Consider the following 19,430-nt stretch of genomic DNA (forward strand, 5'->3'; position numbering starts at 1 on the left):
AATTAGCAGAGCTAGTGGGGGTGGGGCTTGTTTCCCTTACAATGGCCTTTCATTTTGATCTATACAACAGATAACTCTAATGTAGTGATTAGCAGAATAAAGATTTAGTGAATTTTAATGACATTGTTGTTAACATCATTATTGATACTATGTTTGCTGTATAGATTAAAGGAGTGATTTTTCTTAAAATACTCAACATTCAGTGGAATCTCTGTGATTATGCCATGAGATTTGTTAATCTTTACATGCAATGAAATTTTGTCCATGGTCTTCTCATGGATATTGTTTTCTATTGGATGTTTTAAAATTCCAATAATTTTAAAACATGTGCACTTGCTAAGAAAAGGAGCATTGAGCTTCTCCAAAACTCAGAGGTTACATTTGTTAAGCTAAATGCCTGTTTGCTTAGACTCATGTGAAGGAGCCTATCAGGTAGTGTGAATCCCAGAGAGAACTGCCAACCAAGACCTGGCAGTGGAGAGCTTTGGCAGAAGTGTGGAAGTGTGTGGGAAGAGTGACATAAAGATATCATTCTACTGTGGCTGAATACAAGCCAAGCTAGGAAAGTGTGATGATGCCAAAAATATGTGTGCAGGATGTCTGAGCTTTGGTTTAGTGCAAGAAGAATTTTCTGTTGCTTTGTTGATGCACCATTCTGATGTATAGTGATTACAATAAAACTACATGCTACAGAAGGCAGACTTGAAAGGATGTTATAGAAGGGAGAACTTGGGTCATAGCAAAGATCTCTGAAATGCTAAATTCACAATAAGCAGCAAGCCTGACAAAGGGAATGAGAAGCCCCCTATCCAACCCTGCATGGCTTGATTGTTTTCTGAGTTCTTAGAAAAATCAAAAATTAGAAGTTCTTACTGAAGAACTTCAAGAAATTACCAGTAACACAGTAGGGGCCACAAAAATAATCTATCTGTCCAAGAACTTAGTTACCTAATGTAGTCTGCTGTTATGGTTCAACCAAGTTAGGTAGAGAAAACAAGGGAAAACATGTCTGTCTATAATTTAGTACTTCAAAAATGGATATCAAGCTCATTATATATTCTCAAAAGTTTTGGTATTTCTTGGAACTATAACAAAGATTTGGCTTGTGATGTAGGTTATTGTGCATTGCAATTTCTCTTCTTGCACAGATCCTCGGCTCTTTCTGCTCTTTCAGAAATACACTACCTAAAGGAAGAGCTTCAGTTGTGGTTTTTATATTGCATTTAAACTTTACGTACTCGGTAAAGTGTATAATACTTATAAGGCATACTTTTAATTTTGTCTATTGATATTTTATATACATATTCTTTGTGCTATTAAATGGTATTCTAAACCAAAGCTCAGCATGGCTCCTAGAGTAGCAGATTGGAAAACTTTCATAAAGACATAAATACTGTATTATAGTGATATTTTATTTGTATTGAAATGTGATTTTATTTGTATGTCAATAAAGTTGCCTTGAGGTCAGAGCAAGCCAGAGCAGAAGCCGAGCAGTAGTGGAGCACGCCCTTAATCCCAGCACTTGGGAGGCAGAGCTAGGCGGATCTCTGTGTGTTCAAGGACACAGCCAGCATAGCAGACACATGCCTTTAATTTCAATACCAACCATAGAAGACCTGGAGGTCTGTACAAACAGGCAGTGATGAGGAGGTCATGTGGCTGGGTTACAACCAATGAGGGAGGAGAACAGAAAGTCTTTAAATAGACAGGACGCACAGAAGTAGGTCGCTTGCGGAGAGGAGGAACCGCAGAAGCAGTGAAGGGTAAGGTTTTCTGCTTTGGCTCTGACCTCGTGGTTTTTAACTCTGCAACTGGCTCTGTGTTTCTTATTTAACAAGCAGGATACATCTACACTGTATGGTTTAGGCATTTCAAGTTGTAAACTGACACAATTATTCACTTTTTTCTGCTGGGAGAGGGAGGCAACCAAAGATGATATATGAACAAACGGGAATTCATTAAAGTTCAAGAAAACTTCCCTTACAAAAACAAGCATTGGGCTATGTGATAGATACTTACATGTAATCTACGCGCATGCGTGGAGTACACACAGGAGTCCCTGTACGCATGCGTGGCCCAACCTTTAAAAAGCTGGCGCCACCTTGCATTACTCTCTCAGGCTCTCAGTCCCTCTCCTCCTCCCCCTTCCCCCTTCCCCCCCTTCTCTCCTCACCCACGTGTGCTTCATCCAGGCCTGTCACCTCTATCCTCTTTAATAAAACTCTTTCGTGGTCTTGTTGTGTTTGGGACATGTTTCTAGCGCCAAATAACTAACACTATGTTTGGTTTTTAAGGCCATAATTTGTTTACTCCTGCTACAGTATAAGAGTTTGTTATCTATAGATGAACCTTATTTGTTGTGATTGATGCCTAACAGCCAGCTCATGTAAAGGTACATTAAATGTATTATCACTTAAAAAAAGAGAAGAGGTTACTAAAACATTGATGTAGTAGTGATCTTGGGGACCACAAACACAAATGACATCTTGATATAACATATTTTCTTTGTTTGAGGACTGTTCAGAGGGCAATCTTGCCATGTCATCTTCCCTGTGGAGATGTTTTATGTTCAGGTCCATGAGGAAATTAATTCATAAATAATAAAAGTATGCCAATAATTAGTCAATATGTTACTTTGGGGTATTTTATGATGTAGCTGTTGGGGTAGTGCCTGCGCTACCACCACCCGTTTACCATGTCCGAGTGAAGGGCTGTGGATCAAAAAACAGAGACAAAAGACAGCAAGTCATTCTTGCCAGAGAATGCTGAAAGCCATTTATTGAAGAAGGGAGGGAACCTTAATTAAATACAGGCTTACAGCACAATGGAGGAACCCCAGAGGGCAGAGGTTCGCTACTGAATGTTCTACATTCTTGCATCTAAGCTGTTTATATCAAATGCAGGATACATAAACAAAGGGAATCAGCATAGGGAGGACATCAAGGTCAAGATCAGGCAAGCAGGGTGGCTGTTACCCAACTTGGGAGTTACAGGGCCCTACATATAGCCATGTGTATATCAATGATGATTAGTTCCATGGAACTCAGTATTTTCTATGGAAAAAGTATCTGATATTTATAGGGTTCTTAAATAAATATCTGTTGAATGATGATCACCCTAGATTTTGGGTCATTGGTGGTCTACCCACTAACAATTGGTTTTCTAGAAGATTACCCAAAGGCAACTAATGGCAGTCCTGTGTGTTCTTTTATAGACATATGGTTTTGAAAACCTCAACATTAAAATCTCCCAGAATTAAACAACTTCCACACTTAAACACCACAAACACATTTTAACACTGATTTTATGGTATGGTAATTGTTTTCTTTCCTCTTTTTGGTTTCAGAGTCCACAGCATTTTTTCCATACCAGCCCCATTTTTACAGTGATGCCTTTGACACATGTCAGATTAGACAAATGAATGTTTCCATTCCAACTTGCTCATTTACTTGAGTGTTCATCTAGTATAGGCCACATGGCTGGATATGAGCTAGATGCTAAGCGAGAAGAAGGGAAAACAAAACACTTGCTCCATAGAGAGGAATTGTTTAAATAGATCATTGCATACTGGTACAGTTAATTTATTTATTATAGTTTATTATTATGAGGGACTGGGCAATAAACTTTGGTATGGTTGAGTAAACAAACGGAATTTTTTTCAAATGCAGATAGCTTAAAGGCTTGAGCAAATATGAGGCATACAAGTGGGAGCAATGACTAACTTGCTGCACAGTTTTGTTGAATTCTGTTGAGAAAAGTAGAAATAAGGATAAAATAGGGATAATTTCATACAAATGAACTGGAAATCACTCATCATGCAAGAGAACCTCAGTGTTGACCTCAAGGATATGAATAGATAGCCATTTTTATATACTAAAACATCAAATTGGGAAATCTGAGAAGGTAACTTTAAGCTGGAAGAAACTAAGCAAGAAGGCCAGTGATCATTGCTAGAATGCAGAAGTGATTTTCTAGCTAGGAGCTCAGGTGGTATCCATGGAAACTTGGTAAGAAAAAAAAATGAAATCGATTTTGTGTAGGGCCCTGGAACTCCCAATTTGGGTAACTGCCACCTTGCTTGCCGACCTTGACCTTGATGCCTCCCTATGCTGATTCCCTACCTGTATCCACCCTCCTGAATGCTTAAGGGAAGTTCCTTGTTTGTGTATCCTGAATTTGGGCATTAACAGCTTAGATGTAAGATTGTAAACATCAGTAGAGAACTTCTGCCCTCCAGGGGTCCTCCCATTGTGCTGTAAGACTGTATTTAAGGTTTCCTCCCTCTTTCAATAAACAGCATTTGGCATCCTGCTGATACGAATGACCCGCTATCTTTTGCTTTTCCATCCACAGCCCCTCCACAGACATGGTGAATGGGTGATGGTAGCGCAGGGCATCACTGCAACAATTTTGGGGGTCACTGAGTCCTCTGAACCTCAGAAGACTCAGTTATTAACTGTATACAATGCAACAGAGGAGCAACAAACATTGGCCACAAAATATTTTTTCCAAGGATGAGTGCTTCAGAACAAAACCAGTAGGCTTTCTTTTGGGCAGTATTACAGAGAGGTAATTGACCCAAGATGTTAATTTCTATCTGTGGTGATAAATTGTGTACCTGAATAAAGCTTACCTGGGAATCAAAGGACAGAGCCAGCCACTAAATTAGACATAGAGGCCAGAGAGTGGTGGCTCAAACCCTTAATCCTATCACTTGGGAGGCAGAGATCCAAGTGGATCTCTGTGAGTTCAAGGCCACACTGGAAACAGGCTGGCAGTGGTGGCATGCCATGCCTATGACGGTGTCGCCTGTGTGACAAATGCCTTGGATGAGGTAGTTACGTGGGAAAGGGCGGCTCGCGGCCCTCGGGTCTATGCCCCCCACGACCCCCTCATCAATCTGCCCAAATCAAGGTGCCAGGCTACACGGAACCACGCAGATCTGCTTGCAGAGGCTAGCTGGCACTCTGCCTTATTCTCTTTGCAGCTGTAATTATTGCTGTTTCCTTGTGTATTAATTCCAAGAAGTTAACTCTTAATGTTCCTGATGTGCCCCATAAAGAGAGTAATGATTCCTGAAAAGTGGCTTTGATACCCCCACCTATGATTCAAGCTCTTAGACAAGCAGTTCAAGAGGGTCACTAAAGTTTGGGGGAATTCATGAATGATTTAGAAGAGAAAGAACTTATGATTCAGAAGGACAAAGATTCTAGCAAAGAGAGAATGAAAGTAAAGTTACAGGCACTCATAGGCAATTCACACGCGCAGCCGACAGCAGCTGCAAGGAAGCAGTTACAGGAATTAGTCATTCCAACAAGAATTATCCAGAGACAAATAGAGTTTCTCATCAAGGGGTGATGGTGGTAACCCCCTAACTTTAATCTTAGATATAATAATTATTTAGAGCCATTACCTTTTACGGGAGCTTACGACGTACATGGGAACCGATGGGTGAATCATAATGGTATGGAAACAGAATGGCATAAGTTACAGTTCATGGAAAGATTAGCTAGGTACCGACCCCCCTGGTGCCTTCTCACCCACAGGCAAAGGTTAAAATATTTTCACACAAATGAAACCATGGTTAGAACAATGATGGAAAGGGTTTAATTTTGATACAGAACAAAGGTGTAGAAGAAAAACTACAGCTAGGGCTGTAAAGTTCTCTGTCCGGATGAGGAACCACAAAAGAAAAAGTAAAGGCTATACTCATGAGATCTGTTAATCATTCTGAGAAAAGTGTGTAACTACATTGTTGATTCTATGTCTATCACCCTACTGGCTGATGGCCATGTTTCCTCAAGTAACTGTATAAAATTCACTGCTTGGTCTGAGTAAAATTGCAGCAGCTTCACAACATACTCTCGTGTCTGTGGCTGTCTGTCACTGGCCGAATCCCACTTATCCTGAGTACCTTCACCCCATTCTCCCTTGGTCTGGTGGTCTAGCTGAGATCCAGTCCGCGGCAGTGGCATACAACTTAAATCCCAGTACTGAGAAGCACACAGCCTTTAATTATAGGAAGTGATGTCTGGACAGAGAAAGGTACATAAGGCATGAGGAAAAGGAACTCACTCTCTTTAGACTGAGGATTTCATGAGACAAGCGAGTGGCTGGCTAGTCGGCTTTCCTGACCTTTCAGCTTTCACCCCAATAACTGGCTCTGGGTTTTTTATTATAAGACCTTTCAAGATTCATGTTACACCTATCTTCTTGGGATCATTCACTTTGTTATAGTGAATCACATTCTTTGATGGAAAGAAAATTTCTGCTTAATATGTGTGTAGCCTCAGCCAGCTGGATGTATATTTTATGTATTGTATTTTTGCAGTTTCCTCACTAACTGCGGATTTTTTTTCACACCACTGTTTATGACCTCACGTAAGCTTCGGTGAAATACAGATATGTGAAACACTAGGTATAATTTCAATGGAATCTAAAACATAGAACTAGCAAAGGCAAAGGGGAAATGTTTGCAAGATGTATACCTGGTACACAGATGGAAGCAGTTTTCTACACCAGGGTGAACAAAGGGCAGGAGCGGCCATGGTGGATGGCACCACCGTGATCTTGGTGATGGCCTTGCCACCTGGAACCTCAGCCCAGCGAGCTGAACTGGTAGCCCTCACACAGGCTCTAAAAGCAGCTCAAGGTAGGACAGTTAATATTCATACTGATAGCCAGTATGCATTTGCCACCGTGCATGTCCATGGGAAATATATCGGAGAAGGGGGTTGCTGACTTCTACCTGTAAGGACATTAAAAACAAGAGATCCTGGATCTCCTAGAGGCCCTTCACTTGCCCAAAAGACTGAGTATTATTCACTGCCCAGGCCACCAGAAAGGAGATGACCCTGTGGCTCGGGGAAATAGGATGGCAGATCTTCCAGACATGTGAAGAGCAGCTACAACCACCTGAGTATGAATACTCAGATGAAGACCTGGATATTGTCCAACAGATAGGGGCACGGTACAATGATAAAGATGGGGCCTGGGGACTCCAGGATGAAACGGTCCTACCCCAAAAGATGGCAAAAACACTAGTGACTGACCTACACCGCCTGACCCTTCTGGGACATAAAAAGCTCAAGGAGCTACTACAGAGGGAAGAACAACTCTACTTCATACTCAAACTAGATTCCCCGATTAAACAAATTACAGAGTCTTGTGTCCCCTGCACCAAGGTGAATGCCAATCGTCAGGAGCTGACGGAAGGGTACCACCATGACGATCCTGACCAGGGACAAAATGGAAGGTGGACTTCATGGAAGTCCACCCAGGGCGGTATGGAGCTAAGTATCTCTTAGTCGTTATAGACACCTTCTCCAGGTGGGTGGAAGCTTTTCCCACGAAGAAAGAGATGGCTCAAGTGGTGGTCAAGAAGATTTTGGAAGAGATTTTCCCCCGTTTTGGCCTGCTAAAGATAATGGGGTCAAACAATGGCCTTGCCTTCATCTCCCAGGTAATTCAGTTGGTGGCCAGGGTACTGGGGTTAGATTGGAAATTACAGACCCAAATCTCAGGACAGATAGAACGTATGAATAGGACCCTAAAAGAGACCCTCACCAAATTAGCAATGGAGACTGGCACTAGACACTGGCTCAAACTCCTCCCCATGGCCCTGTGCTGAGTCTGGAACACCACTGTTTCCTTTGGACTGACCCCCTATGAAATCCTCTATGGGGGCCCTGCCCCAATAGCATTTCTGTTGGGACCTGACATAGACTCTTTTGCCACATCCCCCAGCCTCCAGGCTCGACTGAAGGCCCTACAACTCATCCAGAACCAGGTCTGGAAGCCACTGGTGGCAGTATACCAGTCCAACCCACCCAGGGTGCCTCATTCCTTCCAGATTGGGGACTCTGTCTATGTTTGCAGACACCAGACCAAAACTTTAGAGCCCAGCTGGAAAGGACCTTACAGGGTGCTGCTGACCAAGAGCAGTCAAGGTCAAAGGAATTGCGGCCTGGATCCATGCCTCCCACGTCAAGCCAGCTCCTGCTAAGACCAGTGAGGACCCCAAGGCACCCAGATGGAAGGTTCAACATATGCAAAATCCTCTAAAGCTCAAAATCTTGTGGGCCTAATCTTGGTCCTCATGATGGGGTAACGGGGACCCTGTCGGCTAACAACCCTCATGTACCAGGAACTACCACTTGGACCCTATCCGTTAGGGGCACTATTGTCATTTTAAACACTACATCCTTTACCAGCCTGAACAGGACAGGATGCCCAACAGAGATGAGAGCTGACCTCCGTACAATCCTTGAGGCCTTTGGGAGAGCCAAAGAGGGGGCAACGTATAGAGAGACTGGTATGTTTGCCCAGGAAACAAGGGCGTTTGCAGATCTGGATGCAACTCCCCACAGGAGTACTGTTGTGATAGATGGGGCTGTGAGACGTTGTCTTTTGGTACGTTGGCAGAAAGATGGGGCACCACACCAGGTAACGATCCCCTACGGATGGATTTTTTGGGAAAAACAACCTTGCTCCCATGGCTCCTATCTCAGGTTAACACTTGATAGATAGTAAGACAACATCGGCCCTAGAGGGAGTTTGGGGACTATGAAAATATGATCCTACTGGATATGACTGGAGGACCCTCCTCACTATTTCCCATTGATTTGTGCCCTTAGTCGCCCCACAAGTATTGGGACCAAACAAAGTATTAGCAGAACAAAAGGTCCCCACCGAATCCAGAAAGCAGACCCCCAGCCCCCAGGTGAACAGATCCCTAACAACCCCGACCCAGGGCCCCAGCAGGCCCAGCACCTGGAGCCCACAGGGGACGGGAAACAGGTTGCTCAACCTAGTCAAGGGGGCTTTTGGGCTTGTCAATCAGACCAACCCTGGCCTAGCAGACCCCTGTTGGTTATGTCTAGGAGTGCCACCCCCTTACTATGAGGGTATTGCTGTCACCGGAAATTATAGCTCTGGCCAGGCCTCCGACTGCGACTGGAATGCTACTCTTAAATTGACCCTAACTGAAGTCAGTGGAACAGGTCTTTGCCTTGGGCAATCAACTGGGCCACAAGCTGGCCTCTGTAATTTGACTATCCCTATTGCCAACCAGACAGGACCTTATGCCATCCTGCCTCAGGAGTTTCAGTGGGCCTGCATGCACCACCGGGCTAACCCACTGTGTGTCAATTGATGTTCTCAAGCAAGCTACAGAAGGAGCCTTTTGCATGCTGGTCCAGGTTATCCCCAGAGTATATTACCACCCGGCAGGTATCCTTGAAGACTTCTGTTCTCACCACCCCACTCACTTTAGACGAGACCCTGTGTCCCTAACCCTTGCAGTCGTTTTGGTACTTGGGGTAGCTGCAGGGGTGGGGACGGGGACAGCTGCCTTGGTTCAAGGGAATCAACACTACTTATCCCTCCAGGCTGCAGTTGATGAGGACCTCGGAGCACTAGAACAATCAGTCTCAAAGTTAGAGCAGTCCCTTACCTCCCTTTCCGAAGTGGTGTTACAAAATAGAAGAGGGCTAGACTTGTTATTTTTAAAAGAGGGTGCCCTATAGGAGAAGAGTGCTGCTTCCATGCTGATAACTCTGGGGTGGTCAGGGATTCCATGGGAAAACTCAGAACCAGGCTGGACAAAAGACAAAAAGATCAGGAAGCCCAGCAGGGCCTGTTTGAGGGCTGGTTTAACAGATCACCGTGGATGATGACCCTGGTGTCCACAATCATGGGTCCCTTGCTTATTTTACTCTTGCTTTTAACCCTTGGTCCATGCATTTCAAATAAGTTGCTGCAATTTATTCGTGAAAGATTATCAGTTGTACAGGCTCTTGTCCTAACGCAACAATATCATACTCTGAGGGGTACCAAAGTACTGTAATTTTAGGATTAAAATCTCTCCAAAAGAAAATGGGGGAATGAAAGAGCCTGAGCCTTCAGTTCTACCTCCCCCACCCCTTGTTAATAAGGAACTAAAACCTGTACTAAAAGCATAATTGCTAAACCATTGTTCAACCACAGGTAAGATTTCTGTTAAGATATGTTGCTCAACCGTAGTTAAGATAATTACTGTGTTCCGGGAAAAACAACTGTAACCTTTGCCCATGCCCTGATGTGTAAATCCCCTAGAAGTTCTCGGAAAAAAACTCAACTGAACCTAAGGTAACCTTTAAACTAAACAACCCTGTAGAACCCTGCAGTCTTATGTAAAGCTTATGATTTGGGCCAATAAAAATTATATGGGGATTCTCTTACTCTGAGGACAGGAGACACCCTGTTTGTACAAACGCCTGAATAAACCCTCTTGCAACTTGCATCCACTGGACTGGAGTCTGGGTTCTTGGGGCGCCCACCCAAGAAGGTAGTACCCTGAGTCTGGGGTCCATCAAGAACTGGCAACTATCTTGAGACCGTTTTCTGTGAGCATGTCTTTGGATATGTATCCTAATAATTATTTTCTGTAACTTTACAAAAATAGGAATGTAAATTCATACTTGGAAGAAATCTTCAAAAGAAACAGAAGTTAATACATTGAGATCTGTGCTGGACTGATCAACTGGTATCTCCATAATGTATGCAAATTCCTTTATTCTCAACTGATAATTTTTTAATATATTAAAGAAGATCAGTCTTGGGACAGTACAGAAATTCACGAATACCCTGGTAATGAGTGAGTGCAGGGAGGAGAGAGATAAAACACGATGAGAATATCGCTAATAAATATGTGTATGGAATTTGGCAATGAGGAGAGGTGTGGAAAGTAGAGTGTCCAGGGTTTCTGTATGGTAAGATCCCATTATGCAACGTTTTTGGAGAGGAGCCTGGGAAATCACATATGGATTCTTTCATATGTTTCATATGAAGGTAAGTTAATCTTTTGCACTATTCTGTTTATATATTTATAAAATAAGTTGATGCCATTATATAGACTGAGTAGGTTGTATTTACAAATGTGTATGTATATACATTCAAAAAATAAAAATTCATTAAAAAGAGGCTATGAATTGGAAAGAGATTAAGGAAGGGTATATGGAAGTGTTCAGAGGGAAGGAAGGGAGGAGCAAAATGATGTAATTATATTATACCCTCAAAAATAAAACAAAACAAACAAGTTAAATAAAAAAAAAATAGTTGGTAGAGACTCAACCATCCCTGCATGAATACCACATGCATGCACTGAGAGCTGCTATTTGGTGTTCTCTTCAGACCATGGCGACCACAGTAAAAATGGGTTGTATCCCCAGGAAAAATTCAGTGTTTTCCCTCTGGAATGTAAAGGAAACCATATGTAGGCTTTAATTATTAATTTCTACCTTTTTCTTTTAAAGTTCTCCCAATATATCAGCAATATCTGATAACCCGAGACATATGCTACAGTGATGGTGTAGATATACCTGAGAGATGGCATTAAAATGAGAAAACATAAATTAGGGTCATATGTAGTTTGCTATCTATGCAGAAACAATTTACCATAGCAAAGACATGTAATGAAGAAACATTCAGGATAACTGTTAAAAATTAGTTCTCGAGAGACCCCAGCCACTTCCTGAGACTCAGAGATCAACCCCCAGCTCCCGTCTGCCCCAGAACTCCCATCTGGAACAGAGGTGAGTGCCTGGGGTTATAGCCAGAGAGGCAACTGCCCCTGGGTCCCACCGCCAGACATAGGCCACTCCAGGAGGACCTGACCAACTTGGGCCCAGTTTCCTGCCAATCGGCGGGCCCTGCAGGAAGTCTCCCCTTTCTAAGACTGCAGGCAGACACTGCAGTCTCCAGACCCTGCACCCCCACCCATCTGCTGGAGACCCCAGCCACTTCTTGAGAATCAGAGACCAGTCCCAAGCTTCCATCCTGCCCTGGAACTCCCATTTGGACCAGAGACCAGAGGAACTCTCATCTGGACAAGAGGAGCTCCCATCTGGACAAAATAAGGAGACCCCAGGGACTTCCCAAGACTCAGAGTCCAGCCCCCCAGCTCCTATCCAGCCAGCACTCTCATCTGGACCAGCACTCACATCTGGCCCAGAGCTTCCATCTGAACCAGAGAGAGGCTCCCTAAATCTGCAAACTCTGTCTGGACCAAGTACACTGATAACACCAAGAATGAAACCACAAGGAGATGGGCAGACGCCAAGGCAGAAGTACATACAACAAAATAAAGAGCAATACAGCATCACCAGAACTTAGCCCTTCTCCAACAGCTAGACCTGAACATCATGGAATGGAAGAAGAAGAAAACAACCTTATAAGTAACATCATGAAGAGGCTAGAGCCTTATATAGAAGAAATCAAAAATAAAGTAGAGGAACAGACAAACAAAAAATGGGAAGAACGCTATAAAAACTACAGGAAAGGACAATTGAAGCAGAAGAAAACAATAAATCCTTGAATGAAAATCATGAAAAAGCAACGGAGACAATCCAAGATCTGAAGAGGGAAATAGAAAAAATGAAGAAGACACTAGCAGAAGAAATGTTGGAAATAGAAAATCTGAGTAAACAAACAGGAACTTCAGAGGCAAGTATAACCAACAGAACGCAAGAGATGGAAGAGAGGATTTCTGGTGTGGAAGATACAGTAGAAGAAACAGATTCATCAGTCAAAGAAAACACTAAAACCAACAAAATCATGACCCAAAATGTCCAAGAAATTTGGGACACCATGAAAAGACCAAACCTATGAATAATAGGGATAGAGGAAGGAGAAGAATACCAACTCAAAGGCACAGAAAATATATTTAACAAGATCATAGAAGAAAACTTTCCCAACTTAAAGAAGGAAATGCCTATAAAGATACAAGAAGTGTGGTGGGTATTGTGTTCCCTGAAATATTGTGTTCCCCGAAATAAACATATCTGGGGTCAAAGAACAGACAGCCACTAGAACAAAGCCAAAAATGGTGGCTAGAAAATGGGTCAGAGTAAGCCACAACAAAAGTTGGGCAGTGGTGGTACACACCTTTAATCCCAGCACTTGGGAGGCAGAGCTATCAAATCTCCGAGTTCAAGGCCACTTTAGAAACAGCTAAGCATGGTGACCCATGCCTTTAATCCCAGAAACCCAAGCTTTAATCCCAGGGAGTGGAGGCAGAAAGAGAAAGGTATATAAGGCGTGGAGGACCAGGAAATAAAAGAGAAAAGCATGTAGAGAGTAAAGCATGTAGTTAGTTAAGCTTTTGGTTAGTTAAGCATTTGGTTGGTTAAGCATTCAGGTTTTGGAGCAACACAGTTCAGCTGAGATTCATGTGGAGGAGGACTCAGAAGCTTCCAGCATGAGGAAACAGGATCACCTGAGGAACTGGCTAGGTGAGATAGCTATGGCTTGTTCTGCTTCTCTGATCCTCCAGCATTCATCCCAATAACTAGCCTCAGGTTTGTTGTTATTAACAAGAACTCTTTAAGATTCATGCTACAAAGAAGCCTATAGAACACCAAACAGACTAGACCCCCAAGAAAACTCCCCTCGCCACATAATAATTAAACAACTAAACATACAGAATAAAGAAAGAATATTAAGGGCAGCAAAGGAAAAAGGCCAAGTGACTTATAAAGACAAACCCATCAGAATAACAACCGATTTCTTGATGGAGACTTTGAAAGCCAGAAGGACCTGGACAGATATAATGCAGACAATAAGAGACCATGGATGCTGGCCTAGACTAATATACACAGCAATCTCTCAATCATCATAGATGGAGTGAACAAGAAATTCCAAGACAAAACCAGATTTAAACAATACTTATCCACAAACCCAGCCCTACAGAAAGCACTAGAAGGAAAATTCCAACCTAAGGAAGGCGGATACACCCATGACAGCACAGGCAATAGATAACACCACAGCAGTAAACCCCAAAGAAGAGAAGTACACACACATTACCACCAAAAAATAAAAATAACAAGAGGAACGAACAATCACTGGTCATTAATATCCCTTAATATCAATGACTTAATTCACCAATAAAAAGACACAGACTAACAGAATGGATGAGAAAAAAGGACCCAACTTTCTGCTGCATATAAGAAACACACCTCAGATTGAAAGACAGATACCTACTTAGAATAAAAGGCTGGGAAAAGAATTTCCAATCAAATGGTCTTAAGGAGCAAGCTGGTGTAGCCATCCTAATATCCAGCAAAATAGACTTCAAACTAAAATCAATCAAAAGAGATGATGAAGCACATTACATACTCGTCGCAGGAAATATCCACCAAGATGAAGTCTCAATTCTGAACATTTATGCCCCAAACACAAGGGCACCCACATATGTAAAAGAAACATTACTAAAGCTTAAATTACATATAAAATCCCACACATTAATAGTGGGAGACTTCAACACTCCACTTTCACCTCTGGACAGATCGGCCAAATTGAAACTTAAAAGAGACATAATGGACTTAACTGATGTTATGGCTCAAATGGACTTAATCGCTATCTACAGAACATTCCACCCAAACAAGAAAAGAATATACCTTCTTCTCAGTACCCCATGGAACCTTCTCTAAAATCAACCACATACTTGGCCACAAAGCAAATCTCAACAGATACAAAACAATTGGAATAACATCCTGTGTTCTATCACCATGGTTTAAAGTTAGATTTCAACAACAGAAAAAAACTACAGAAATCCTACAATCTCATGGAAACTGAATAATGCTCAACTGAATCACCAATGGGTTAAGGAAGAAATAAAGAAAGAAATTAAAGACTTCCTAGAGATCAATGAAAATGAATACACCACATACCCAAACTTATGGGATACTAAGAAAGCACTGCTAAGAGGGAAATTCATAGCACTGAATGCCCACATAAAGAAGCTGGAGAAATCTCACGCTAGTGACTTGACAGCACACCTGAAAGCCCTTGAACAGGAAGAAGCAAAGTCTCCCAGGAGGAACAGACACCAGGAAATTATCAAATTGAGAGCTGAAATCAATAAAATAGAAATAAAGAGAACAATAAAAAGGATTAATGAAACAAAGAGTTGGTTCTTTGAGAAGATCAACAAGATAGACAAGCCCTTATCCAAACTAACCAAAGGGCAGAGAGAGAGCATCCAAATTAACAAAATCAGAAATGAAAAGGGGGATATAACAACAGACAATGAGGAAATCCAGAGAATCATCAGGTCATACTTCAAAAACCTCTACTCCACAAAACTGGAAAATCTAAAAGAAATGGATATTTTTCTGGATAGGTACCACATACCTAAGTTAAATCAAGACCAGATAAACCATTTAAATAGTCCAATAACTCCTAAGGAAATAGAATCAGTCATTAAAAGTCTCCCAACCAAAAAAAAGCCCTGGAACTGCTGGTTTCACAGCAGAATTCTACCAGATCTTCAAAGAAGACTTAATACCAATACTCTTTAAATTGTTCCACACAATAGAAGCAGAAGGTATATTACCAAACTCCTTCTATAAGGCTGCAATTACCCTGATTCCTAAACCAAACAAAGATGCAACAAAGAAAGAGAACTTCAGACAGATCTCCCTCATGAACATTGATGAAAAAATACTCAATAAAATTCTGGCAAACAGATTCCAAGAACACATCAAAACAATTATCCACCATGATCAAGTAGGCTTCATCCCAGGGATGCAAGGGTGGTTCAACATACAAAAGTCCATCAATGTAATACACCATATAAACAAACTCAAAGAAAACACATGATCATCTCACTAGATGCAGAAAAGGCACTTTACAAAATCCAACACCCCTTCATGATGAAGGTCTTGGAGCAATCAGGAATACAGGGAACATACCTAAACATAATAAAGGCAATTTACAGCAAGCCAACAGCCAACATCAAATTAAATGGAGAGAAACTCAAAGCAATACCACTAAAATCAGGAACAAGGCAAGGCTGTCTCCTCACCCCCTACTTATTCAATATAGTACTTGAAGTTCTAGCCAGAACTATAAGACAACATAAAGAGATTAATGGGATACAAACTGGAAAGGAAGAAGTCAAGCTCTCCCTATTTGCAGATGACATGTTAGTATACATGAGTGACCCCAAAAAATTAAACCAAGGAACTGATACAGCTAATAAAATCCTTCAGCAACATAGCAGGATACAAGATCAACTCAAAAAAAAAATCAGTAGCCCTCCTATATACAATAGACAAACAGCCTGAGAAGGAAATCAGAGATACATCACCCTTTACAATAGCCATAAATGATATAAAATACCTTGGGGTTATGCTAACTAAGCATGTGAAGGACCTATATGACAAGAACTTTAAGTCCCTGAAAAAAGAAATTGAAGAAGATGTCAGAAAATGGAAAGATCTCCCATGCTCATGGATAGGCAGGATTAACATAGTAAACATGGTGATCTTACCAAAAGCAATCTACAGATTCAACGCAATTCTCATCAAATTACCAACACAATTCTTCACAGATCTGGAAAGAATAATATTCAACTTCATATGGAAAAACAAAAAACCCAGGATAGCCAAAAGAATCCTGTACAATAAAACAACCTCTGGAGGCATCACAATCCCTGACCTCAAGCTCTACTATAGAGCTACTGTAATAAAAACAGCTTGGTACTGGCATAAAAACCGACATGTGGACCAATGGAATCGAACTGAAGACCATGACATCAACCCGCACACCGATGAACATATAATTTTTGACAAAGAAGCCAAAAATGTACAATGGAAAAAAGAAAGCATCTTCAACAAATGGTGCTGGTATAACTGGATGTCAATGTGTAGAAGGCTGCGAATAGATCCATATCTGTCACCATGCACAAAACTTAAATCCAAGTGGATCAAAGACCTCAACATAAATCCAGCTACTCTGAACCTGATAGAAGAGAAAGTAGGAAGTACTCTTGAACACATTGGTACCAGAGATCAATTTCTAAATATAACACCAGCATCACAGACACTGAGAGAAACAATCAATCAATGGGACCTGTTGAAACTGAGAAGCTTTTGTAGAGCGAAGGACATGGTCAACAAGACAAAGCGACAGCCTACAGAATGGGAAAAGGTCTTCACCAACCCCACATCTGACAGAGGGCTGATATCCAGAATATATAAAGAACTCAAGAAATTAGACATCAAAATGCCCAACAGTCCAATTAAGAAATGGGCTATAGAAATAAACAGAGAATTCTCCACAGAGGAAGTTCAAATGGCTGAAAGACATTTAAGGAATTGCTCAACATCCCTAATTATCCAGGAAATGCAAATCAAAACGACTCTGAGATACCACCTTACACCTGTCAGAGTCGCTAAGATCAAAAATACAGAAGACAGCTTATGCTGGAGAGGATGTGGAGCAAGGGGAACTCTCCTCTATTGCTGGTGGAAATGCAAGCTTGTACAGCCACTTTGGAAATCAATATATCGCCTCCTTAGAAAATTGAGAATCCATCTCCCTCAAGACCCAGCTATAGCACTCTTGGGCATATACCCAAGGAATGCTCAATCATACTACAAGGGCATTTGCTGAGCTATGTTCATATCAGCTTTGTTTGTAATAGCCAGAACCTGGAAACAACCTAGATGCCCTTCAACTGAAGAATGGATAAAGAAAATATGGTACATATACACAATGGAGTACTACTCAGCAGAGAAAAACAATGACATCATGAGGTTTGCAGGCAAATGGATGAATTTAGAAAAAATCATCCTGAGTGAGGTAACCCAGACTCAGAAGGACAAACATGGTATGTACTCACTAATCGGAGGATACTAGATGTAAAACAAAGATGACTAGAGTGCTACACAACTCCAGGGAGGTTACCTAGAAAACGGGACCCTAGGAAAGACCCAAGGATCACCCAATGACAGAGAAATTGATGAGATCTTCATGAACAACCTGGACGACAGTGGGAGTAATGAAGGGCAAGATTTGAGGGAAAGAAAGCTTAGGGGTGCAGGAGATCCCACCTAAATCAAGAACAGAAAGGGTGTACCAGGAATAACAGATCATGATAAATGAAGACCACATGAGAACAGGAATAGGCAGAGTGCTGGAGAGGTCCCCAGAAATCCACAATGATGTATCCTCTGTAGTCTGCTGGCAATGGTCAAGAGAAAGCCTGATCTGACCTAGTCTGGTGATCAGATGGCTAAACTCCCTAACTGTCGTGCTGGAACTCTCGTCCAATAACTGATGGAAGTGGATGCAGAGATCCTCAGCCAGGCCCCAAGTGTCCAAATTTCGAGAAAGAGGAAGGTCTGCAAGAGCATGTATTGTTGAATCCAAGATTGCAAAAATCATAGAGATAAATAGCCAAACGAATGGAAGCACATGAATTATGAACCAAAGGCTGTGGAGCCCCCAGCTGGATCTGGCCCTCTGGATAAGTAAGACAATTGAATAGCTTGATCTGCTTGGAAGGCCCCCAGCCTGTTGGACCAGGATCTGTCCTTAGTGCATGAGCTGGCTGTTTGAAACCTTGGACTTACACAGGGACACTTTGCTCAGTCTGGAAGGAGGTGACAGGACCTGCCTGTACTGAATCCACCTTGTTTAAATGAATCCCCAGTGGTGCCTTGATCCTGGGGGACATGGAAATGGAGGGGAGGGACTGGGGGGAAGGTGGGTTTGGGGGCGGAATGGGGGAGGACAGGGGAACCCATGGCTGATGTATAAAATTTAAAACACATAATAATAAAGAAGAAAAATACAAAAAGAAAAAAAAATTAGTTCGCTTCAGACTAATTATGTGCATGATCTTCCTGGAAATGAGGGCAGCCTGTTTGGATGATCTTTGCCTTGCCAAAGCCTTGTCACATAAGTACACTGAGTGAACTCCAAATGTGTATCTAAACTCTGGCTAGCATGGAAGAAAGTGAGTGGGTCTTAGTAGAGAATAATGACATCAGGTGGAATTGTATGGTGGGTGGTTCTGCCCATGTTTGTTTATCTTTCTCAACTATCCTAAGGGGAAGGCATTTCTAATGAATTCCAAAATAAAGATCTGTGGCAAAACATTAAAATAACATGAGTGAGGGGCCAGGAAAGAAAATAAATCAAGAGAACGCTTGCCTAGCAAGCACAAGGCCCTGGGTTCAATCCTCAGCTCAAAAAAAAAAAAAAAAAAAAAAAAATTCAGATAGAAACTAACATTTCACCTTGTGCAGCTCCTGGAAAAAAGGGCAAAGAAAAAATGTTCTTCATAAGACTTTCTTTTAGTGCTTATTCCCCAGAGGGAGAATGGGCTGTAAATTTGGAAAGGTTGGATATTGAATGTGAAAACCTGTAAACTATATGCAGAGGTTCTGTCTCCTTTCTCACTAGGTATCGGGGATATTGCAGCATCTGGTAGGGTGGGCCCCTCCATTTGCTGAGCCTGTGTGCTTACGATCATTTCACTTGCCACTCTGAAGGTAAATACTTGAAACTTCTTTTCTAGAAAAGCCAATTCCATTTAATATTCTTAGAGCTGGAAGCTGTCTCAGCAGATAGCATTATTTTGCTTCCTTGAGTTTAGATTG

This window comes from Onychomys torridus, chromosome 21, assembly GCF_903995425.1.
Source record: "Onychomys torridus chromosome 21, mOncTor1.1, whole genome shotgun sequence".
Lineage (NCBI taxonomy): Eukaryota > Metazoa > Chordata > Mammalia > Rodentia > Cricetidae > Onychomys > Onychomys torridus.